Below are 27623 nucleotides of genomic sequence, written 5' to 3' on the forward strand. Positions count from 1 at the left end.
GGAGATGTCACATGTCCCATAGGTGTAAAATTCATAGCAAATTGTCCCCTGGCTGGTATAGTAAAGGCAGTGTATTTTTTCGATTCTTCCGCTAAAGGAATCTGAAAAAATCCTTGTTTCAGGTCGGCACTACAGTAGTAGCTCTTACCGGCCATATTATGCAATATTTCTGAAATGTTTCCTATTGAAACTGCATAAAAAACAGACCTGGCATTAAGTAATCGAAAATCTTGCACCATGCGATAAGCTCCTGATTTCTTCTTAACAAGAAAAACTGGGGAATTGTAGGTTGATGTTGTAGGACTGATGACCCCTGCTTCTAGCAAGTTGTCAATTTGCTGATTAATTTCCGAACGCAGGTGTACAGGTATAGGGTAGACTGTGACTTGAAATTCAGAATCGTCCTTTAACTTTATACGATGCGTGTAATTAGTGGCACAACCAATGTCCTGCTCAGACCAAGAAAACACATCTACATACCTCTCTAATAATTGTGTAAGTTGCAACTTCTGATCGGGTTCTAATGCTGGATTAATTTATTTATTATCCTTTATTTATTTATTATCCTGCGCACAACAGGCATCTTCCCTTTTACAGTGCACAGTAAATGTCTTACATAGGATTTATACACATCGAAATAATATTTATACACATTTCAGATATAAAAAAATACAGATAGGGGTTATATATATCGTCCTTGAACATTACCGTGGATAAAAAAAATGAATCAAACCTTATACAATTACATTCATATATGTATGGGTATATATATACACATAAAGAAGGTAACAATAATAATAATAGTAATAATAATAATAATAAAAAATAATAAAAATTAAAAAATTAAGCAAGAATGTTGTTCATTAAATACCGTTTATACTCAGAAAATTTAGCATATATGTCTAAGTGTATGCCCCTCTCTAACCATTCATTATACAAGCTACACATTCTTCGCAGGGGAGACATTTCTGAAGATTTTGTACGGGTGCGGGAAATTGCAAAGAGTTGCTTTCTTGATCGCAACTTTGGATGGGGGACATAGAAAGCTATTTTTGAAATCAGAGAGGAAGAATCCAATTTGTCGTTAAGAAGTTTGAAAAGAAAAAGGAGCTGATGTATGGTTCTTCTGTTTGCAAGGGAGGTAATGTGTAATTTAATTAGTAATTCGTTATAAGGTGTCATCTTTGGATATGCACCATCTATCCAAAAAACTATATAGCGAATGAACTTATTTTGAACTTTTTCAATAAGATCTATTTGTTTACTGGTTTGTGGACTCCACACTATAGATGCGTATTCTAATTTGGGCCTAAAATAAGGTTAAATAATGATAACAACGCTTTATTTTCATTGAATTCTTTTGCAGTTCTCATAATGAACCCCAGTTTTCTATGCGCGTCATTAACAGTCTTTGTGATATGTGACTGAAACGATAATTTATCATCGAACACTACACCAAGATCTGTTATTGAGTTTGCCCTGTCTATTTGTGTGTGCTATTTCGTAGTTATAGTGTATTGGGGATTTCAATCGGGTAAATGTTACGGCCCTGCATTTCTTATGGTTAAGATTAACTTTATTTGCTTTACACCATGCGTTGAGATTTTCGATATCCTCTTGTAATTTAATGGAATCATCTTCATTGTGAATGCTCCTATAGAATTTTAAATCATCAGCGAATAAGAGTTTCTCGGAATTTCTAAGCTGTTTTGGTAGGTCATTAATTAATATTAAATACAACAAGGGACCAAGATTAGAACCTTGTGGTACGCCTGAGCCAGCTACAAATTCAAATTCAATGTCAAATTTAGTAATATCGTGCACTATTTTTGTCATGGTGCCAGTTTCCTTGGTCACCATAACGTTAGGTCCTTCGTCATCTGCAATATGACGCGAAGCTGGTAATGGATTTTGCCATGCCTCTGCGGTACCTAAGCGTGCCCCTTTCCTAATTTTAATTTTGTAAGAATTTGGGTTAGTAATCCAAATTAAAAATGACTCCGGATTTACAATGGCTCGAGGCACCATTAAGCCTGTGTCCATTTGAAACTGTAAATCTGGTTCTAAATAAGTTAAATTCTGATTACTAGAATTTGTCAATTTGACAGGAATACACAAATGAGACCTAGGTTTAATTCTAATTTGTCTGGAGGTTACAAATTCTGGCACATATAAATCCCTGATCAGACTAGCAACTTTTATGGATACGTCAAAGGTTTTTCTGTGTTCCGTCCTTAACTGGTTCCGCGGAGGAGTACCAAATCTCCTTAACGTGAGTCGATTTTGATAAAAATCCAAATTTGCTTTATGAGCTCTTAAAAAATCATTTCCCAAGATTGTCCCATGTTCAAAATTTGGAATCATCCGAAAAGGGTGGGTAAAATTGCGTCCGTTTATTGCAAATGTTAACAGGACAATCTCCTTAATTTCAATGGCCGTATGAATTTTAAAACGTTTGGCGGTTGAAGGAAGACCCCGATCACTAGTAACTGATACTTGGCTGCCGGAATCCACAAGAAACCTCTGACGTTGTCCCCCTAACACTGTGTTAAGGTAAATTAATTCCTCATAGGGGAAAGTAGAGACTGAAATTTGCTTTCCTACAAAATGTGCGCATACGTCTCTTCTATGGGCAGTTACCGCTCGTTTAAAGCCTCCTTGTTTTGAAAACAAGTGGCTGCCGAGTGATTGGGATAGTTACAAATAGAGCAGCGTGGTCTTCCCCGTTGCTCTTCCCTATCTTCCTAGCGTCGCCCTGCTGAAGACGAGGAAACCCGCGACTTCTGTCCGCGGAAGTTTCCACGTCCTCGCCATTGTTGGGTATTGCCATATCGCCTATTGCGATCTGAATTGTTATTATTATTAGGGCGTGCTTTCCTATACTCCCTTTTATACTGTTGTCGTCTATTATTATTACCCCGGTAGGAACCTCTGTAATTATTTCCTGTCTGGTAATTATCTCTATAATAAGGTTCTCTAAATTGTCTGATTAGATGAGTCGGTTCCAGGGTGCTGTTTTTGATCCTCCATGCTATCCAGTCTAAAAGTAAGACTAGCTAATCTTGCTTCCAAACCAGTTTCCTGAGCCTGGACTTGAGGTTTGTTACTTTGAGGATTATTAGCTAATTTTAATTGTTCGACCTCCTTCTGCAAGGCATTGAACCTTGCGTCGATCTCTGAAGTAGGTCGCGATTGTGCAGACTCAGCAGTATCCAGATTGTTATTCTGCAAAAAATCTGCTGCTGTTGCGAAAGTGTTGGTGCACTGTGCAAAGGAAGGAATAGACTGTCCCTTTGATCTTCGCACCTCAGCTCTTTCAGCTTGCGCTGTCTCATCAAAAACTGAAGCTTTTCAAAGGATTTTAAATCCTTAAGCAACCCATGCACTGACTCGTATTCTTTATGATGGATATCTTTCATGTAATCTACCTGCAATCCTAATATAATCTGTTTAATCTGCTGTTGAACGCTCATTTTGGGGTCTGCTTTAAGTAAAAGTAACTGCTTGTCCCGAACATAATTTGTAACCGGCTCAGTTTCCTTATGTAACCTGTATCAAATTGTTCCTCGATCTGGAGTTGATCCAAGGACCCTGTAAATTCGTCTTTATTTTTTTGTCGTACGTTCTCGTAAGAACTGTCTTGGTTTTCTGGAACATCTTTCCAAGCCTGATACCATCGTAACGCTGGCCCGGCCAAAAGGGCTGGGAACAATTCCTGCTTTCTGGCGCTGTTCCAACCATTTAAAATGGCAAAATTTCGAAACATCTTCCCCGGCTATTTCCTGAAATGGGATACCCTCTAGAATAGTTAGGGGAACAAACTGAGACTGAGCCATAGTTGCAAATTGTGTTGGGCCTAAATCTCTAATATCCTGACCTTGTTGCTCTAATTGCTTTTCATATTCCTGTTTTTCTAATAATTGTCGCTGATGGCGTCTAGTTAATATTGGGCTACGTTTAAATTTGGCTGTTGAACTTGCAGTTGGACCGTTGACATCTAAATTAAAATTTGTAGTCCCTCGTGCTATATCTAATAACTGGTCTAATGTTTCATCGAGTTCATCAGCAAGGTGAAAGCTCGATATCTATCATGGCATATATAAATTCTTCTCCACCCATTAATGTTAAAAAAAAACCTTTAAGCCCTATGTATTTTCGAAAAAAATATTTCAAGGACATAATGAAAAAACTAAACAAGTGAGCAAAATTTTGGGGTGGGTTGAAATTTAAAACTCGTTATAAAAATTAATCTTTCAATTTTCATTTAGTTCATGGTGAAATAAATGAAAATCCCAGCACCTCGACCACGTAACAAAATGGAGATAGGGGAAAATTTCAAAGCTAACAATTAACTGCACCTCTTTTCATTTCCGAAGAAAATGAAAAGACCCGAAGCAACTCCACCACGTAACGAACTATTTTCTCATCGCATTTCCGAAAAAAATGCATGAGAAGCCCCAGTAAATCTACCACGTAACGAACCGTAAAGTTCGTGGGATCTTACGAGTACCTTGCATGTTATCCAATTAATCAATGGGTGATGTAAGTTACTCATCATTCATCCTCTGATGAGAGCACTCGTCATTGGCATGACGAGTTAACGCTTGGCAATGCGAAAGGTACAAAATCAAACTAAGGGACTAAACTGCAGAACAGACAATGGTCACTCGTTGGATTTTGTGAACCGTTGAACCTGAATCATGGCTGGGTGTTAGGATAATTACCTGTCTATCTGATGAATTAGGCTGAATAGAATATACGAAGTCCTCTGTTGGCTTCTCAATTTGTCGACCAGAGCGTCGTCTCACTTCTGCCCTACTGCTCTCCTAACCTCTTCTCCCTTCTCAACTCCAAACCCAAAGTCAGTCCCCTCTCAGCTTGACTCACCTCTATATCACTAGGCCATCGAGCTCTTCCTCCATGCCGAATCGTGTTTTTTAATTGCCACTATGCAAAACCGCCGACTCCATAGGCAGAAGAAACTACCTGTTTCCTGGATGCTCAGGAGGTTTGCATAGCACAACACAGTGCATTGTTTACATGCCTCAAAGGCTGAGACAACTGAGGAAAACATTTGAATGCCCTGGTCAACGTGAAGCATTCAGAGAGACTTAATAAAATAAACATATAATCTTAGGGATTGATACGATACGCAGCAGCCAGTAGAACGAGGTTCACGTAGTACTTCTTCCCGCCGCGTTGTGTCTCTCTGTGCCACTGCTTTTGTCTGGTTAGTTTGCGGCGTAATCCCTTGCCGGAACTAGGACCGGCTGCCGTAAGAGTGGAAAAGACCTATAGCAATGCTCGCTCAAGTGAATGTACCATCGGAGTTACATCGACTTCTTCAAGTGATTTGATTGCAGAGGTCGGAGTGGTTATCACAGCACGCCAGGGGTCCCGGGTTCGAATCCAGGTATATGTCTAATTCAAACCAAGAACATAGAAAAAATACTAATTGTGACGCAAGAATAAAGAAAAAATACAAATTGGAGGGGCTTCGTTAAGGGAGAAGGTGTACAGCTCCCCCCGATTATACCACGTGCTCACCCCGCCCCCAATCCATACTTTACACGAAAATTTACTTTAATATTATATCAACACCCTATAAGCTGTTTATTTAAAAAAACTTTGCATGAAGATCACAATCAATTTCGTTTCTTTATCTATTGTAATATGTACGTGCGTATAAACATGCAGCATACAAATATTGGAGGATCTGGAATTAACTCAAGGTATATGTACAGTGTCTCTCAAAAGTTTTAGGACAACGACATTTTAAACTAGGCAACCCAATTTACACAAGCCGTTGGTGGGTTGCGTGCAGAGTTAGGCTCAATTTCAGGGTTGCCACATGCACAATAGATATTTATAAAATACGCGAAAGAAATATAAACAAGTATTATTGTATAAAATTATTAAAAATATCACTATTATATCGCAAATGACAAAATTCTTTCTGAAAGAAAAAATAGGTTTTCTAGTATTTCATCGCTGATGAGTCTACAGTAAGGAAAAGAGGTGAGAGGAAACGAAAGGTTACAAAAGAGAGGAGAAAGAGAAAGCGAAAGGAGAAGAGGAAAAGTAGAGGAGAAAAGAAAGATAGGATAGACGAGGAGAGGAGATGTAGTGAGGAGAATGGAAAAAGATTCGAGGAGAGATGAGGAAAAAAGAACAAAGAAGAGAAAAGAGGAGGAAAACGAGAGGAGAGGAGAGGAGGAGACGAGAAGACGGAAGTGGAGAGTAGAGTAAAGGAGAGAAAAAGAAGAACGAAAAAAGAGAGAATAGTGCAGTGGAGTCGGAAATCTAAGACAGGAAAGGAGATAAGAGGAGTGGAGAAGAGTGGGATGGAGATAAGATGCGAGAAAAGTAGGGAAGGCGATATGAGATAAAAGCAGAACGGATAGAGGGGAGAGAAGAAGGAGAAGGAACTGGAGAGAAGAAGTAGTTGCAGAAAATATCGTCTGAGCGTCAAGAATGGATGCATTGGTCAAATTATCGACATGAAACATTCAATAACATTTTGAAATGTACTGGAGAATATATTAGATCGGTGCGAAATGCCTTTTGGCTGAGTTCAGAGCAAATTAAAATCTTCCATGTAAGATCTTTGATTTTACCTGCGATTACACCACTAAAAAAATGAATGTAATTTTTAATATTTATAAGAATTATTCAATTTTTCTCCACTTCTCGGTCCGTTGAAATGGAGATTTTGTAATTCAATATTTCCCCTCCACCCATCGTTAATTCCAAACTCAATCATTCCGTTTCACACGGCGTGGACAATGAACACAATGGGATATGTCTAAAACTTACGAAAATTTTCTACCACCGGAAGGGTTTGAACCTACGACCATCAGATTTACAATCCTGAACGGTAGCCACTACCCTACAAGCTTTAGCTCCTTAAACCAGGTACAAGAACCACTACACCACGCCTTTACCTTCGAATCAAACAACAATTTTTTTTAAGTATTCTGTCCTTCCAATATTGTAAATGTCATTTGGTATACGTGTAGTTGAACTTTTACTTTAATTTTGATTTGCTTTCTTGTAGTATAACCGATATCTTCGAGAAATAATTTTCGAAGTGATTAAAAACGAGAATATTGGTAGTTGTGAAAATGCGAGTTATTTATTCTAACTTATTATTGTGATTAGACATTACTAAGGAAAATAACTAGAGGCTTGAACATTACAGGACGATGTTCTTTTCCTGTGATACTGTAACAGACAAAATGCTTGTTTACTGATGCAAGTCTTGTGTCCAGAACAGTCTTCTGAAATGTATTTGCTGTTGCGTAAGATAACACGAAATAATTACACCGTGTGCGAACTACCAAATCTGTGCAACGTTATACGCAAACAGGCGGAAAATTTTATTCATAAAATCACTTCACATTTGACAGTGTTAGTCAAGAGAGACTCGTGGGACACTGTGTTAAGGTGCTGGACTAAATCCTTCTAATTTTTCTTCCTCGAAGAACAACAATTTCTAAGGAAGAGCTACAGTGATGATCTTTCTTATTTCTTTTAAATGCTTACACTTTCCTTTAATTGGGTTAAAAATAAATAAGAATATTGCTTGCATTTCTGTCATTGACGTAGACCAGAGAGAGAGACAGACAGACAGACAGATATTACAAAATAGTTCATATTGTGCGAGCGCCATTAAAAAGTCATGATAATTCTATGTTGCGTACTTAGAATTATTCATACAATAAAGAACATGTCTAATTGGGAGTTAACAAAAAAAAAAAAACAATAATAAAGATACATTTTCGCATCACGATTGCAGTTCGAAAAAGTCGGGACAGGAATTGAAAAGTACTGTCCTGACTAAATCGGTGAATCGGACGTCTGGTAGCCTTGCATCAGTGATTATAAAACTAAAACCACCCAATATTGCAGCTTGAAGACTTTTGCGCAAGAAAGTCTCACCACTACAAGCGGGCTTCAGGAAAGGGTACAGCACGTTATACAACATATTCATATTACAAACATTCGTACAGAGGAAAATAAAGCAGAAGCGGGTAAAATTATACGCATGTTTCACTGATTTTGAAAATGCATTCGACAAATTTCATAGGGATATTTTGTGGGGAAAATTGTATGAGAAGGGAATGTCCGCGCGCATGACCAGAGCACTGCAAGCAATATATGCGAGGGTAGAATTCGGAGTAAGATGCGAAGGAAACCAAGTCTCGGTACTGCAGCCTTCGCTCAGGGGTCTAAAACAGGGATGCATCCTATCACCAGTGCTATTTTCACTGTTCATAGATTGGGTAGCGCATGAAATTAAAATGGACCAGGATTCTATCCCATGTATAGGAGTGCAAATTATACCAGTCCTGATGTATGCAGATGACATAGAAGACAATATAAGTTCTTCAAAGGGGCATAGATAGTATATATGAGGGGTGCATCAAATATAAAATGAAGGTAAACATTAAGAAAACATAAATCATTGATTTAAAAAATGGCTACATATTTAGCAGACAGGAGACATGGACATACGGGGGGGATTTAATCGAACGGGTTAAAAACTTCACATACCTGGGGACAACACACTCCATGACAGGGAGTTGGACACACCACATAAGAGCAAGAAAAACTAAAACAAAATTTGCAATAGAACAAGTCATAAGGACAATAAATAAGGCACCTCAAATGCCTTTCCCGGTCATTCAAAATCCTTTATTCATCAACAGTATAAGGTACATTAAACTATGGAATAGAACTGTGGGGGTTAAGGGGGGACAACACAATAATTGGCATACAAACAGAATTTTATAAGAAAGTAATGGGCGTAAGCAGAGGCACGGCCAACTGTGGGATTCTGAAGGAATTGGGCCTGAACAGAGACGCGGTACAAGCACGGATGAGGGTTGTTAAATATTGGATGCGATTATCACAAGAGGGCCAAACTACGCTGAGGGGACAATGTTTGGAAATACAGACAAGGGAGGAAAACGTTTACAGCTGGGATCTGGAAGTGAAAAATCTCTTATATAATAGCGGAATGGGTTGGGTATGGGAAGAGGGAGGAAGGGGGGCATCTCAACAGAAAATCAAATCAGAGACAGGTTACTAGACATAGACAGACAAGAAATAATAGCAGATTGCCAAACAAAGACATCAATCAGGGAACAGCTAAGAGTAAGAGAATGGGGGGAAAGCGAAATATATCCAGGTTGTAATTCCTTCCAGCCATTTGATTTTAGCATTTTTCGAAGCATATTTCAACACTTCTAAAAGTATTCGAAAATTACTACTTTAAAGTAGTTAATTAGTTAGAGTTACTAAGTATGAAAAATAAATAATTTACTTTGAAAACAAACTGTGAGTTTCTTTTACCTTATTTCCTACAGAAGCCTTGCTTGGAACTTTAACATAAAAAATGCTATCAAAATCACTAATGACCTATTCTCATTAAAAACTAAATAAACACTGGAATTTCTGCACGCAATTATATTTTTTCGCTACATGTATTTCTGAGAACTTTCATCTTTGTTAACTCGGTGTTAAGTTTTAATAAAATAAATCAAGAGGGAAACAATATACGTATTTCAAATTTCTTTCTAATCTCTGACATACCTCCTGCCTTATTCCTTCGTCTTATCGTTCGTCTCTTTTCCTCTACTTTTAGCTGATAGCGTCTAGTAGTAAGAATGATGATGAGATGAAATTGGTGAGGGAACACTCACAATCATACCCCTAGGTAAAAGCCAGGATTCGAACCCGAAAACTTTACAGGCCGTATGTTCACCACTTAGTGCCCCTGGTGAACGCAGTGACACCACCTGTATATGACTGAATATTTTCATATACATATACAGAGAGAGAGACAGAGAAGATAGTTTTACATTACCTAATATTTACAAGACACAATATATAGTTTAATGTTCGAGTGCACGTGAGACAATATTTAGTTTTAAAATATCATTTGTTCTCTGTGTTGCTTTACTTATTAAATGAAATAATAAAATTACATCATTTACACTCTATCCACAATATTGTGTTCGTTAAGTAATCTTTTACATAGCATACATAGGAGAAGGTAGCACAGTACCGGACACCTAAGGTTTTAAAAGTAATTTTCAGATACTATATTGTTTATTGAAAAGAGAAATGATCAAACGATAGATACACAAGTTATTTATTAGCTATCATGAACACAAATCTAAAGACGCAAAGGAAAGGCCTAAATAAGTGGTTGTAAAAGAAGCGAAAATTAGCTGATTTAAAGAACAGGATCCCAGTACCGGACAACACACATTAAGTCATAATTATCAAGATTACGAGACATAAAAAGTAAGAAAACTGTGTTCTCTGATAAAATAACTCCTGGCAATGGTCAGAAGTATATAAGGGAATATGTTCAGTATCAGCACAGTCAACATATGGGCCCACCCGTCAGACGTAAGACACTGAACCAACTTCTCATCAAAAGTCTGTGGGCAAACGATGCATGTGGTTTGATTTGTACTAGCTACGTTTTCACCACTATGTAACTGTAGTGTCCGTAGTCTATTGGGTTCCAAAACTGAAGAGGCAAGGTGACTAAACTAGGGGGGACAAGACAGTTTACATCACTCTGCTAGATAAGGTTTAGCAAAGTGCGTGTAGCGTGTAGAACAACTAACTCTTTTAGTCTGTCGCCCAGTGTACTTTTCGGGACCAAACTGATTAACAGCGTTCCTAACAGACAACACATTTGTCCTCACTTTCTCTATTGCATTTTTAATGTCTTCTTTATTCCACTTCCCTTTCTTTCTTCATTCGTTATGTGATATTCCAACTGAAAAAAGAAAAACGTCTAATTACACAATTGCAAGACGAATGGTGCTTACTTTCTTTTGTCCGGTACTGGGAGCAGACCTACCGTCCGGTACTGCGCCACATACACGTGTTACGAAATTTGTTCACAGACGACGCACAGTTAACACGATTAGAAAGGTTGTCAAAGGTTTTTGATATTACTTAATAATAAATTAAATAAGCCTATTACGATTCATGAAACTCGCCCTTCAGGATAGATTTTTCTGTTGCAAATTATCTTACGTTGTTCACTTTCTTCTTACAACGCGCAGAAACCGCAACACAATGTCCTGTGTTGACGTACTCTGTGACTTCGATTACTCCAACTGCACCAGTAGCGCCAAACAGGCCTGTCTCACATTTTCATTGAAAGGATTTTAAAGAATCACAATATTATAATTTCATATTTTATGTTAGCAACAAAATTTTAAATGCATTATGCACATAAGAATTATAACCACTGCGCAAATTAAGCTTTTTGCTTTGGGGGATGCACTCTCAGTGATTTGTGATTTCATTTTAGGGGATGCCTTTTTCGAGTATACACATTCGTATGTGTTACCAGTCAGTATATTAAACTATTTCCTCAAAGTACGGTACCTTAGAACATTTGTTCTAACCTAGGTCATTAAATCTTGTGATTGCATTTACACGCAATTTAGAAATATTTAGAATATTTACATTCTAGGAAAACCCAAACTCAATAAAGGAAAAAGCTATCGAACTAGTAACACCGAAAACTTGTCCAAAACTTGTATTGCCAAGTTCAAACTTAATGTCCATCAGAGGCGTAACCACAAATTTTTGTTTGGGGAGGGGCAAGTACCAGGATAAACGTACCAATAATAATAATAATAATAATAATAATAATAATAATAATAATAATAATAATAATTTTAATAATAATAATAATAATGCTAATATTAATAATGCTAATAATAATAATGTTATTACTATAACATTATTAATATTACTACTATTATTATTACTACTATTATTGTCATTAATTTGTTTTATTTTACTTCGCTTTTGTGCCACTTTTGGCTAATTTGTGAAGATAGGGATGAATGATGATATGTTGAAATTGATGAATGGACACTCACAAACATCATGCCCAAGCCGGGATTCGAAACCGGAACCAACATTATTATTATTAGTAGTAGTAGTAGTAGTATCAAGGACGTTATTACCCTCGCAAATTATGCAAAAAGGTTGTAGAAGTTGGTGCTAAAGCATTTGTGTTCGAACAAACGATTTGAATTATATTTTCAACACGTTCAATTTCACATTAATAATGGAAAAAAAGCACACAAACTATTTTTGAAAGACTAAATTGTGTGCGTTTTCAAAGTTTCTTTAATACATATTATATACGACATATATTATTTAAATACATTACACAACCAGTTCATCGATCTTACAATAAAGCAACAGGAAAAATTACATTACATAAATTGTCTCTGAAATGTGCACGCTCCTTCACCTCAAAACAATTGTTCATGCTTTTAAGACAAACATCAAATAAGACAAGTGTTATTTCTCTGTCTGAGAATGTCCAATGCACTACAGAAAACAATGACACATTACGAGCGAAGCGAGAAAGAAAGTTTTTGGATCCAATATTTTTACAGGCTGAAATCAATATTGACTTGATAGGGCGCAAATCATTTCACGGGACGCCAATACATTCTCTCTTTTACAACTTTTGTGCCTCCCCGATGTGGTAACATCGTCGTCGCCTTGTGATCAAGGGGTCACAGGTTCGATACCCGGTGGAGGCACATGGCACAGTGGTTCGGATCCCACTTTAAACTGTAGGTCTAGTCCCGATTAGCCTTTCTGTGCGTAAAGTGGACTTAAAACCACAAATCAATCAATTTTACAACTTATTTATCATTTAGATTGTTCGGCGCCCAGGGCTGACTTCCGCCGCCCCCTAACTACGGTTCTGAACTTGATAAGACGAAGAAAAGAAGGCATTGCGAGCGAAGCGTGCAAGAAAATTTTACGAAAAATGTATATATTTGCATAAAATGTTGTGGGCGGCAATTGCCCACCTGTAGGTACACTTGGCCATCAATGTTTGCTCCCTTGCCCCCCTAGAACTCATTTCCGATGAAGGTTAGGGGGGCAATGCTCCCCTGCCCCTCTCCCTGTGGTTCCGCCACTGATGTCCATTCAAGCTACCTACATGCTTCTTGTTGAACACTTTAATACATATAAAATATCAGCACTGTGCCATATAATCTTAAGTGGTAAACAGCCTGCTGTCGTCTCGGCTCCGTGAGGTTGGTCAGTTGCAGAATGGTGTCCTTAATCCACAAGGCTGCATTCCTTTTCCTCAGGGATAAAAATAATTTTCTTTTGCGGGGGATACAATTTTTGTGGGGGGAATTTCCCCGTTAATTCGAACACTGATCATAACATTAGAATCTTTTAGCATTTCATTAGTTTATTTCTCTTTCAGTTAATTATAGAACTCTTTAAAGTAATTACAGATTATTTTATTCAAGGAGAAAATTAATACAGATAAGAAAAGTATTTTAAGAGCTGCGATTATTTTTCAAAATTTGTATGAGTGAAGAAACAAGAAGAATGACCGAATTGGATTAGCAGTGAATACAATGGGTGGTCATTCTTCTCTTACCAAAATAAATACATTCATATTTATTTTCAAAAATGCATATCTATTTTCTAGATTAGAGTGACCAGTCTCCCACCTCCGTCGCTATATGCCAGAGACTCGGTTCGACTCCTGGTCGAGCCTGCATTATTTGCTGAAATTTCTACAAAATGAATCTCCTGTGTGTACCAAATCTTTATTAAAAGAGATAAATGTTTACGGAAGCATGCAAGGCGAATCCAGTTTCCATTTAAATAGTAGACTCGAGTGGGAACTTGTACACAACGCTAAAGTATTTGCAATTCAATTTCAGTTTTATGATTTGTTAGCTAATAGTAATAATAATAGAAATTATCATAGCAATAGTATAATTACAATAATAACAAAGTTTCAATAAAAGGTAAGATATGAAATCTTAGTGTGCCCCCCCGCGAGGAAAAATCCTGCGAGCGCGCTTGATGATCATGATGATCATAATAATAATAAAATATAAATGTCGGCAGGACCCAAGAAGATATTTTATAAATTTCCGCCTGGTGCTAGAAAAAAGGTTCCGTCCCTGGTAACGAACCCAATATAACCCATTAGAATTTGTGGGTTCCTGGAACTTTAACAAACCTGACTGCACCCCCTCCAAAAATCTACAATATACCCTTCTACCCCTGTTCCTGCGTCACTGAGAACAACTGTTTTTCTTTATTGTATTTTACATTCATATAGATAATTGTATTCTAATGCATAATAATTATACTATTATTATTAACTTTTACACACACACTTTGTTCAAGAAAATGCTTGAAAAGCTAGGGGGGAATTTTTGTCACAGTGTTAATGGTGTGTGACCCATCATATAACCCTATAATTTTTGGAATTTTGAAAATTGTGAAACAATTTATTCTTAAGTTCCTGTATTTCACACACAATCTTTTAGAATTAATGCATTTTTATTTTGTTATTCTGTTCAAATAATAACTTAACTTTGTTATGTTGTTAACAATGAAAATAGAAAGCTTTTTTTAACTTGAAATGAACCGTGTCAGTTTCCAGGGACGGAAAATATTCAAATTTGCATGTGTCACCAAAGAGCGAAAAGTTTCAGTAAAGCAACCCGTCTCGCTTACAATTGTCATTTTGTCACAAGAGATGGCAGCAGAATGTTGTATATCAACTCAATGGGTAAAATACCTTTTGTGGGTTTTTCATTAAAGGAAAATATTGATAAATATTGACACATATATAATGCTGTATATATGGTTTAACTAAACTTATGTTTGATATGGTATTAAGGCATGAGACAAGATCTACTAGTAAAACTCTCAGAAGGAATGTTTAGAAAGTGTTTATAAAAGGGGTAGAACCAAAAACAACAGCACTACTCCAACCTTGGGACAAGGTATGCATTCCTTGATAGACCTGGCTGCATCATGGAATTTACAAAGGATTTGGCAACATGTAATCAAGGGGTTACAAAAACTGGCAACCGCAGGGTCTGGCATAACAATGGTATCGATACTAATAGAGACACTCCTAGACATGCAACGAGATGGCTGCTTTTAGTCGTCGAAACTTTCTAAAACAGATCACCATCCTTGTATTCAAAGCAGATGGCATAATGGGAAAAACACTGGAATTTCAACATTTCATTCAACGACACAAGATTGACATAGCACTGATCAATGAGACTCATCTCAAACCACACCGCAGCTGGAAGATGTCCAGTTATAGACAGTTCCGACTGGACCGACGGGGACAATTCAAAGGTGGACTCCTTATAATAATGAGAAGAGGAATAGCAGCAACACAGATTGCCACACCACCTACAACTTCCATCGAAACACTGGCAGTGAAAGTGAAAACAGAAGCCATGGACCTGATATTAGTGGCCGCTTATAAATCACCCAGCATACCATTGGATGGTAACGATATCATCAAATTGGACAACATGGGACCAAACATGGTGGTGGGAGGCGACTTAAACGCAAAATATCCGTCATGGTCCTCAAGGACTTCCAACACAGCTGGGAATTCATTATATAATAGGATCCAAGATACAGATTTCCATATTATGGCACCACAAGAACCAACATTTTATCCACGTAACGGAGGTATCCCAGATGTCTTAGATGTTCTTCTTCTGAAAGGAGTTGGCACCAGTACTGTCCCCTATGCAGTCCCTGAACTAACTTCGGATCACCTTCCAATAATAGCATCGTTGGCACAAGGTATCTACTGCCAACGATTTCAGACACTGCAGCAATCTACCACCAACTGGAAGCAATACCGACAGGAAACTCATGCCGAGATCACATCTAGCCAAATTATTCGAACGTGTCTTGCGAAAAAGACTCACTGACTTTTGTGAAGAACATCACATCATCCCCAATCACCAGTTTGGATTTAGAGCCCAACATGGAACAGTCGATCAACTCCTGCGAGTAGTGGACAATATTGCCGTGCGTGATGGATCGTAAACAACGGGTCCTGGGAATATTCATGGACGTCCACAAAGCCTTTGACAGTGTCTGGCACGCTGGTCTTCTCTACAAACTACAATATGAAGCTTCCGATTAGCTATTGCAAAATCCTAGCCAACTACCTACTCGGAAGATCCTTCACAGTTACCTTCAACGGAAAACGATCTGAAAGAAGACCAGTAAGAGAACGAGTCCCCATAGGTTCAGTTTTATCTCCACTCCTTTACGCCATTTACACGGCTGATATCCCTCAAACTAAAAAAGGACTCATCGCTACATACGCCGATGATACTGCCATCTTTGGATGGAGCAGAAGACTCCTTCCAAGTATGCAAGCTCTTCAGAAATACCTCCAAACTTTCAAGGTATGGGCATGCAAATGGAGGATAAACATCAATCCTGAGAAAAGTCAGGCCATAGAATTTGGACTCTGTCCTTCCACCGGAAAGATAAACATCCAGCTCTTCGGGAAAGCAGTTCCTAGCACAACATCCGTCACCTACCTAGGAGTGACATTGGATCGTCATCTCACCTTCGGCCAACATACCGAGAAGATGGCCAACCAAGCAAAACAACGGATTGGATACTTATACCCAATACTCAGTTCGCCCGTTCTCCAACTAGAAGCCTGGTCCATATCCATCATTGCAAAATCCAAGTGGTGCAAAATAGAGCCCTTAGATCTATAGGACACTACCCAAGAACAACCAGAATACAACAAATGCACGAAGATTTGGAGTGCTCACCTCTCATGGAAGCCCTTCACTCAGCTCAAACAAAACTTTGGAGAAAAATCCAAGTCCATTCAAATCCGTTCATCAAAGATATCGGAAAATCGAGGCCCCGTCGGAACATTGTGCGCCTACCTCGACCATAACTAGGGAACGGAACTTTATGTGCTAAAAAACTCAGAAATATTTATATTTTTATGTCTCATAAATGTTGAAAATATGTGATAAAAACAGGAAAATATGTGACAAAAATAAAAAACATTTGGTAACAAAAACAAAGTATTACATGCATTTTAAACACCTGAAATCAGGAAGAGTTGCAGTGGATCACCATAGTTTTTTCCAAATTCTCCATTGTAAATCTGTGACGATTATCTCTAAAAAGGATCTTATATTGTGAGAAAGATCGCTCCACGTCACACGAAACAATTCTTGCATATTTGAAGCACGAAATGCCTCTAACGCTGAAGTTTTCCAAAGCTTCCTCTACTTCACCTCCTTCCAAAACACATGCAATTTGGCACAACGTTTGAAAACCTTGGGTTTTCCAAAAAAATATCTGTACATTTAGACATTAGCACTTGTGCGTTAGATCCAGTGGGGGGGGGGGGAATATTTTCCCCCAATAGGATCGTAGGCGAGGCGCCAGAAGTCTGCCAGCGAGCGTGTTCAAAGACAAAATAAACCTAAAATTCTCGATGTGAAAAAGGTGCGGAGAATAAACCTTTTTTCCTTCGAGGATTTCGAGGTAGCTGAAGACAATGAGCAATTTTATGTATTTAAAACGAAAATTCGCAAAATATGTATTTACATACGGAAAACTGCAAAATATGTGTTTTTATGTAAAATAAAATTTGCTGTGTTGACATATAAGGCTATGATCAGAATTTTGGCAAAAACGAGGGTCTCTATCTTATCGCAGAAAAAAACATTTATTTACCTAAAGTTCCGTTCCCTAACCATAACAATTAAGACCACACGACATATTCTTCCAGACACTGGAAGTACTATACAAGAAATAAACACATGCCTGTTTGTTTACAAATACACAGAACAGAAAAATCAGAATACCAGATAACATAATTATGTAAAGTATTCACGTCGTACTGTACACAGTACATTGTATGTATTTGTATTTTGTTATTGTATTGTAGTAGTTAGGAATGTATTTGTCCGGAAATATTGTCGAGTAACTCCCCTAGCGACAGTTGCGGGGGACTTTGTAAAAAAATCCTGTAAAGAAAAGTATGTATATGTAATTACAAATTGTGATTGAAAAATGAGATATCAGCCAAATAAATATTTATGCTGAGGCGGGCAAAGCGACCTGTCAATGAACTAAGAAAAAAAACCAAGAAAAACAACAGCACCAGCAATAGGTGGTCATGACCAACACTAACGTGTTTTTTTCTCTTTTTGGGAGATCCTGGTTGACACATAGCACATTTAGGTGAGCCATGTACCTAAAAGGACCTAATTATGCAAACAAATAGAATCCACTTACAAATAAACAGGCAGTCTATCTCTATGCATGTAAATAAAATCAATTCTGTGATGAAAATGAAGAATCACACAACCAAATTCACAGAACTGATTTTGTAATTCATTTGAATCCTGTCAAAAGAGGGTTTTTTTCTCTCCTTCACCTCGATTCTCCTTGGGAGGAAAGATTTCGTTACACTTCCAAATGGTTCGTTATTATTATTAATTTTTAATTGATTGATTTATCTGTTTAATTTTATTTCGCATTTCTGCCACTTTTGGCTAATCACGTAGATAAGGATGTACGGTGATAAGAGGAAAGAGATGAAGCGAAAATCACAAACACACATGGACAACGCACAATAAAGTCCCACTGGGATATATACTGCGTTCAGATGCTAGAATCTTGCTAGTCTGGAAAGTTCAGTCCAGTGTAGTGGCGCGGGAAATTGTTTTCATTTGGGGGCACAAAGTTCAGCCTCGTGTATGTATAAAAACATAGGCATTTTGACCAAAAAGGCAAAAATTTTACTAATATATCACGCAACTATTTATAATGTGAGGGCATGAGAAATTCCATTTTAGATTCGAATTTCCGATTTTTTTTATATAAAAATGTGCAAAAATGATTTTTATTTCTTCGTTTTTTTGTTATTTCTTGTGCAGAATTTGTAGTTATTTTTTTAACAGGTTTTAAGACCAGATAAGAATTCCAAGCTCTGAACCTTGTTCTGGGCTCATTTTCAAGTTAATGGAATGGAAAATCAGGAGTTCGTAATATGAAAATTGCGAAGAGAGATACATCTATTCATTTTAATTCAAGTTGCGATTTAAAGGGGGTGAGAAGGATTGCCCCTCCTCTAACTTGAGCTGTATTCCAAAACAAGAATAATCATCTCCCATCTACTGGATGTGGAAACCATATTATCAAATATACTATAATACTTACAGAGTTCTACTTACTTCAGTTCAGGACATTTTACAGCCCCTACATAAAATATCATTAACTAATTTATGGCAGATATCTACCAAATACAGTGCTTTTAGAAACATCGACCTTTTCTTTCCAATGCCGTTCTCTTGCAGCTGTTCCCATAGGCTGTCAATCTGGATTTCTTCCCTCTTGTCAGGGAATATTTCTTGATTCTGTCCTCCATGTTGCTTTTAAAATTTAGTTTTGTTGCTTCACTTACATCTATTTTTTTGTTGCAGTACATATGTTGCAAACATATGTTTGTGACAAACATCTTCGTATTTATTCAAAAGTGGCAGAAAAAGGAAGTAATATTTAAAAAAGAAATCAAATTTCTGTCAATTTTTCTTTAAAAAAATCATCATCAACCAGGCCAGGACGAATTCTATGATGGCAATCCCTCCTCCATCATCATCTACTCTTCAGTTAACTACACACAAGTCTAACTACATACATTAAACAGCCCATGAATGTTCTCTTGATTTATTTCATGTATTTTGTTTCCATTTGGCGTACAACTATTGCAAACTTTCCATGTCGTGTCAAACTTTTCATGTGTCGTTTGGATGAAATTGGGAATGGAGGAAGAAATTAATTTCACCTGTTACCTTCCGGGGTAACAGATGATAACCTGGCAATTCCAGAGTGGGGCAGTTCTCTATTAACCTAGATTTATCCCTAAATAGCACATGCATTTTCCCTGAAACATGGCAAACACAATTAAACCGACATGTTAACAAACCGCACCAGAAAGATGAACGACCACTCACTCAGACCCCCAGAGCGACGGCAGATCCAGATAGTTAAGGTGTACGACGCTAGATGGCAGCATGGCGTGCCTGGATGGAGAGAATGAATATTAATGTAGTGCAAAATAAATACAGGAAGGTGACATGTGCGCAGTTAAAAAAAAAAACTGTACATTAATGTGATGCGCAAATGGACATTGAAATGTGGTATGTTATGGACTGTAGAAGCAAATATAAAAGCGAGAAACTTGGCTCTCGAAGATACTGTGATTCTATTGATTCTGTGACGCAGAAATCGGCATCAGTTGCAGAAAACTTGCAGTGTATCGTTTCGTACCACAGTCCTTAAGAAACCCTTTATCCATACGTACAGAATATACAAAATTTTCCTCAATGAACTTAATACGAAACATAATGGAATTGTAATTTTATAAATCATTCATTAACCTTTCGGGACGTGCGCCGTTGTAAATTTTACAACAGTGTTGTTCTTTTGTTTCTATGAAAGGCATATCTGGTAACATTGTAACGTGGGGACTGTCTTGACTGTCACACAAGTTCTATAAGTTCAAGCAACTCCCTTAACGGTTTGTCAGTGACAAATAAAGAATTCAAACAATGAGCGTCAGGTAATGTTGTACGTACTTTTTACAAAACGCGCCTTCTCGAGTAGTATTTTATTTTTGATTTTTGTACTTCTTGTGAGTGTTTATTTTTATTATTCAACGTGTCACATAGATTAGATACAAGTAAAATAGAACTATTTCTTCTAGAATCTTTACGCGAGGAGGACAATGTAGGCGTTATTGATTTAGATGAAAATAACCCGAGTGAAGGGGTTCGCCGTGGTAGCGGAGACGGGGCCAGCATAAACTTGATCCATTGCTCGCCCGCGACCCGCCCTGTCTATGGTAAGAAATGCCCGCCCACTCCTGCCTTGCGAGCTCTTGTCTTGAACCAGCCCGACCGCCCTGCATAGAGGAGAGAGTTTACGCGCCCTTCAGTACCCAGCCTGGTTTAAGAACGGGCGGGTTGTCAATGATTCAATACAATTCTTTACCAGAACAGCTGCGATTGGAGGAATGGAGGAAGGTCAGTATTTTTGTTGACGCTATTGATTATTTTGTTCAGTCTTATCGCCTGTGAATGATCCGAGGCGTAGCTGGCGGGAAAGGGGAGGGGTGTACGTAATATTGAAATGCATAGCCCCAGATATTCAACATGTGGTGTTGAATATATTAAAATTTTAATTTGAGATGACACTTCCTACACAACACATTTTTTTGGATAGAAATATTAAAACTGCACACAGATGAAGCCACATTATTTACTTCTGTAATATATTTCTTTTTTCAAAATTTTCCATGATGAAAATGAACATGAATTGGGCAAATTTAAGATTATGTTAAACAATGGATCACTTTGCGCCGGGGTCCGAGGCAAAGTGATTCTTTGGCATAATATATATGTATATATTACAATTTTATGCCGTACAAAAATATATTGAAAACAAAATTAAATTAATTTTGAAAATTAAGAACTTGAATTCACTGTATACAAATTTTAATCTTTAATAAATTTTCATTACAAAAGAGGATTAAAATATCCTAAAATAGAATTCATATATTAAATTTTAAAGTTTAATCTCCTCCGTTTGGATTGTCCAAGTTTTGATGAAAAAGGAGGCAAATCATTTTACGAAAGTAACTTCACCGTCTGATCATGCATCTGAAACACTACAATGCAGCATGGGTTTCCACAATCGTCCGCGGGAAGAAAAAAAAAACAGAAGCCTTGCACCTCATCTGGAATCTAACGAATTTCTACACCCTGCTAGAGCTTATAAGGGACTTCTACAAATATCAGACGAAAAGTTCCAAGATCTTCAGGAATTGAAAGTGTTCTGCACAAGAGAGGCTCAGGTTTACTACACAAGCCTGCCACATGGACCTAAGGGGCAGAAACAATAAGGACAGCACGGTCTAAACCTGAAGAAGTGAATTTGTGCACCACATCATAATGCTGTAAGCTGCTACATTAAGAAAGTTTTTGTCATAACTTTTGTACTCTTCTTGAATCAATTTCTTTCATATTTCATTTTCATACAAAGAAATATACGCTTGCTTCATAATACATATAATGAAGAACATACATCAATAAGAATAAAGATTATTTGGTTTCAAACTTCAAATATGCTATTCCGTACAATTATGGAAAACTGACTTGCCTCCTTTTTCCCCTGTAGTCTTCATTTGACATTCTGTTGAACTTTATTATCAAATATGGTCAAACACCTATGACAAATATTAATTTCCCCCTTATGTTTGGTTATTTGACTTCTAACCAGACGAGAGAGATTACGAATGAGACAGTAATGGAAATTTTTGTCATCTGAAATAAGTAACAAATCAATCTCAGTAGCATTATTATTATTGGTTGTGCTTATTCTGAGAGAATATACAAAATTATTCTCTGTATAAGCATACACATTGATCGCCAAGAAAAATTATTTTGCTTGTTTCTCAAATTTTGTTATATCAGATATAGCAACAGGATGTTGGATACCTGACATAGCATGCTTAAACTTTGTCTCATACTGTATATAATAATGAACTAGCTGCGGATTCCTATCAACTGGGTAAAGTTTTGCCAAGATACACCACATAAAACACCTGTTATCTTTATTTTTTATATTGACCACTGCTATCTTATTTTGAATATTTACTGGAAGAGGGACATAAGTAGAAGTAGAAAAGGGTGAGAATTTACTTATTTTCAATTCTAGTTTATGTTGAGTCCCACATAATTTCCATCCAGATCCTTTAGCATCAAATTCCTCATGTTCTCTAAGTAACGTGTCCATAAGTCTGGCATAGATTTGTTCTAAATTATCTATATCTATCAAATATAGAGTCTGGGTCTTGGAACAATGGCAAAATATATGACGTGTTTCATCAGGTTTCTCATATTCAGAGGATAAAATAGTATTAAACTTAATAGATTTATCTTTAAGTTTATTTTTTAGGAGTTCTATTATTAATGATTTTATGTTCTTCAAGAAATTGTTTATATCACAGTGTGGCTCTGATTTGAAGGAGTAATCATTGAGACGACCACCAAAAGCTGTTGCACTAGGTGTAGCCAAAAATGTACTTTGTTTTGGTTTAGGACCATCAGTTGGATCTATATCTGCTTCTCTTTTTCTAGGATTAGTCTGGCTGGTTGATGGTTGAGATTCACAACTCTTCTTATGTCTGTTTAGATTAGGTATGCAAATAAGATTTGAACAATAGGGACAGGGTCGGGTTGGTAATATAGGATTTTTGGGTTGGCCAGTGCATATTGCCAAGTGTTTTGACAAATTTGATTTAGATATGTGGCACTCAGTTTTACAAGTAGGATGTACCATTGTTTTTTATTTGGTATTTATATATATAATTTTTTTCTGGATATATCACAACTCTAGAGGGTGTCAATATTTCAATCTCACTTGGAGATAATATATTTATCACAAATACTTTTAAAAATTTAACAGAAACTAATCTTTGCTTAAGTGTATCAAGAATAGTAAATTATTTTGGGTAATGGTTATTATATAAACAATCTCACTGGAGACACTAGTCCATGCTTACGTATATCAAAAATAGTAAAATATTTTGGGTATTAGTATTTTTTTATATATATATATATATATGGAGAGAGAGAAAAATATACCATATAGGCCAATCTTGGCAATACTGGCATAACCGGAAGTAGGCAAAACCGGAAGGAGATAAAACCGGAAGTAGGTAAAACCGTACGGCGACATGGTCAGAAAATTGATGAGCTCATAAAATCTGTACGTGTAGAGGAGAGGATCACAAACACATGTGGGTAGCACACAACTCGACTCCCATGAGCCCAGACGCCAGAGAATTGATTGATTGATTGAATTGGTGTCTTATTTAAGTCCACTTTATGCACAGTAAGGCTAATCGGGACTGGACCGCAAGTTTAAAGTGAGATCCGAACCACTATGAGCCTCCACCGGGTATCGAACCCGGGACACCTTGATTACAAGGCGACGACGCTCCCACTGAAATGAAACTGTGGTATCGTCATGTTGCAGCAATGCAAACACGTCCAGTAAATGCTCTTGAAACAATTGATATGTGCCGTGAAGTAATATTTCCCTGGGTAAACACACGTTTGCGCATATTATGTACAATCCCGGTAACAACAACATCAAATGAGAAATCATTCTCAACTTTGAGGCAGTTGAAGACCTATATTCGAAATACCATTTGCGAAGAAAGATTAAATGTGTTAGCAGCTCTGAACATTCACCGGGATATAAAAGTTACTTGTGACGACATATTGTCAGAACTCGCACAGAAACCTCGATGCCTAAATTTCAGAATTTAAATTGTTGAACTGTGGTACCTTATTTATTACTGTCTTTAAGACATCAAGTAGTCTTAATCACTTTAATATTGTTACAATGTTGAGATTAGATATTTTTTGTTTAAAAATTATATTAGAGCAATTAAATATAAAATATTAATAATTGAAAATATTCAAGCAGGTGCTTTCATATGACGCTTTTCTTCTGATCACAAGTGACTTAAAAAATAAAAATGTGAAGCATCCATAGCAAATACATTGATTGCGTTCATTGGGGTAAAACCAAAGTACCTGTGAACTGGAAAATGTGTTGGATTCATACCCCCCCCCCCTTACGAAAATCCTGGGCACGCGCCTGAACAAATATGTTACATTTTGCATCATAGATGGCAGCACAATCTTCTTTACCCTTTTACTCATTTCAGAAAAGAGGTTTAAGAGAAATTCGTGAGTTATTTCCGACTATTGGTGGAATATTTTACATTGAATAAAAAGGATGGTTTGGAAATAAAATTGTTCAACGCATTTGTAACTGTATTGCCAAGTAAGTCTATTTCGCGATGGAATATATTATAATATTATTTACTAATTCAGAAGAGAACATGTGAGTTTGGACTCAGAATACTTTGAATCGCCAAGATTTTACTTTTTGGCGGTTCTGGTTAAACATTACTCTTTTAGAGTTTAACTCTTTTTATAGAGTAATGTGGCCACCAGGGCCTATAATACAATGAAAAAAAATTCTCCTAAAACGAAAATTCCTCAGACAACCATGTAATTACACACGTAAGCAGGACGATATACTTTCTCACCACCTGATAACTGGAGCATACAACATACGGGTAGAAGCAGAAATCCGAAGACTGCCTTGAAACCTGACGCCTGGTCTAGATTGCATAAGACAAGAAAGAACTGTTACGACATCCTCCACCTGCAAATTACTTATCTACAGGGACGTCGTTAAGAAGTTCCCGGGGGGGGGGGGGGAATGGCCCATCCGAAACAACAACATGGTAATCTCAAATTTGCGGTAGTTTAGGGGAAATTTTATTTTAATACTAGCCGATTGCACGGCGTTGCCCGGGTATTTATTTATGCCAAGCTTCTATTAGAGAATTCTATTTATTTATCCCAATCTTCTATTGAATTATAACTATAGTGTAAAATTAACTTGGAGTTTAACGGGATTGGGAATGTCACTATTGATCTCAGCTTAACGGTCCCGAAAACTATTGATTCAACACTAGGGATGCCAGGGGTGTCTTGGAGTTGAATGACATTGGGATTATCACTATTCATCTTAGCGACCCCGAAAACTATGGATTTCACAGTAATATCGGTAGTAGTGGTAGTGGCCGGGTTGACCAACATCAAGTGAGGATCAAAAAAACCTCAAAAACTCACTTTCTCTCCACGTTTCGCGCCTCATTTATTGCGCTGACGATGTTTTGCAGCGAAGAAAACAGCACCAAAACATCGAAAACTCACTTTACTCATTTGAGGATTACCAAAACCTCAAAAAAAACTCATTTTTATTAATTGAGGTTCCCCAAAACCTCAAAACCTCATTTTCTCTCCACGTTTCGCGCCTTTATTTGTTGCGTTGACACAGCGTGATGAGTAAATAATGTACTCTCTTATTCTTGAAGGATGAATGCATTTTATTGTAATTTTCCAAGTCTCGGTTAAATGTTTATATATCGTGACCTTTGTAAACCTACCTCTCTCTCGGGAACACGATGTGCCGCACACACACATATGCGCGTCTGCCTGTATTGTGACGCAAGCAAACAAACAAAATGCTTTTACACCAAAACCGCAAAAAAATCATTTTTATTAATTGAGGTTCACCAAAACCTCAAAACCTCACTTTCTCTCCACGTTTCGCGCCTTCATTTGTTGCGTTGACACAGCGTGATGAGTAAATAATATACTCTCTTATCCTTGAAGGATGAATGCATTTTATCGTAATTTTCCAAGTCTCGGTCAAATGTTTATATATCGTGACCTTTGTAAACCTACCTCTCTCTCGGGAACACGATGTGTCGCACACACGCGTGCCTTTTATTATTTCTGTATTGTGACGCAAGCACATCTAGAAAAACTACAATTTTGTTCCCTCTCCTCTCTGCGTGTGCTATCAACGTTGACACAATGACACAAATTCAACAATACGTAGGCCTTGGGACGACGGAAGTTATACTTCCTGGTGGAAGAATTCCCTACTGACGTATACAATTTGTTTTGTTTATATTTCAATACACATGATGCTTAGGTTACAGCAGGTTGTTAACATCAGGTCTGACAACTGTTGAGAAAACAGTGACGTCAGTTAACAGCATAGGTAGCAGTGATGCGATGCGATGCATTAACTTGTGAATTTTCGAACTCGCAAAAATGACGTGGCTGAAATGTAGGGGAAGAATGTTCTAGAGAAGATTGTCTCGGATTTCTATTGGTCCACGTTGCGTTGGCTAACATTTCACTTTTGACCTCATTAGAAAACCGTATAAAACTTATAGCGCTAGTGTAGAAAGTTCTATTTCATTTTGAACGTCAGTGAAGAACATTTCCGCAGGATTTTCCAAAAGTAAGTAACTTTGTTTCTTAGCTTGCATGAGTTGGCTTTGATTTATAAGTATGGCATTGCTTTCGTGAGTTGATTCTTGAAACGAGCCAAACAGATATAAGAGATTGTGGAAGGAAGGTAACTTCCTGAAAAACCAACCAGCTCTTATGTATTGTGGAAGAAAATATACTCACAAAACATGCAAAAAGAGAGAGAATATAGAAGGTGTTTCATGTCTCTCTTTGCTTTTATATATTTGAAGCATGCATCTTGGTAGCTGGAATATTTTTTTTCTTCTGTGTGCCGTTGTTGGTAGGTAGGAAATATGTGTGCGGGGCATATTTAAAAAAAAAATAAATGTGTTAAATTGTTAGAGGAAGGCAAGAAAAAAAATGGAGGAGAGTTGCGTGTTTTTGATATCTAGTGGAAGTACTGTATGATTGATTTGATGTTTCAAGTCAATTTTATGCACAGTAAGGCTAATCGGGACTGGACCTACAATTTCAAGAACCACTTGTGCCTCCACCGGGTATCGAACCCGAGATCTCTTGATTATAAGGCAAGGACGTTTTTTTTTTCGCTGCGCCATCGCAGAGGCTAGTGGAAGTACTGATTGATTTGATATTTTAAGTCCACTTTATGCACAGTAAGGCTAATCGGGACTGGACCTACAGTTTCAAAAACCACTTGTGCCTCCACCGGGTATCGAACCTTTGATTATAAGGCTATCGCTGTGCTATCGCAGAGACTAGTGGAAGTACTGATTGATTTGATGTTTTAAGTCTACTTTATGCACAGTAAGGCTAATCGGGACTGGA

This window comes from Lepisma saccharinum, chromosome 2, assembly GCF_977018435.1.
Source record: "Lepisma saccharinum chromosome 2, izLepSacc3.1, whole genome shotgun sequence".
In the NCBI taxonomy this organism is placed as follows: Eukaryota; Metazoa; Arthropoda; class Insecta; order Zygentoma; family Lepismatidae; genus Lepisma; species Lepisma saccharinum.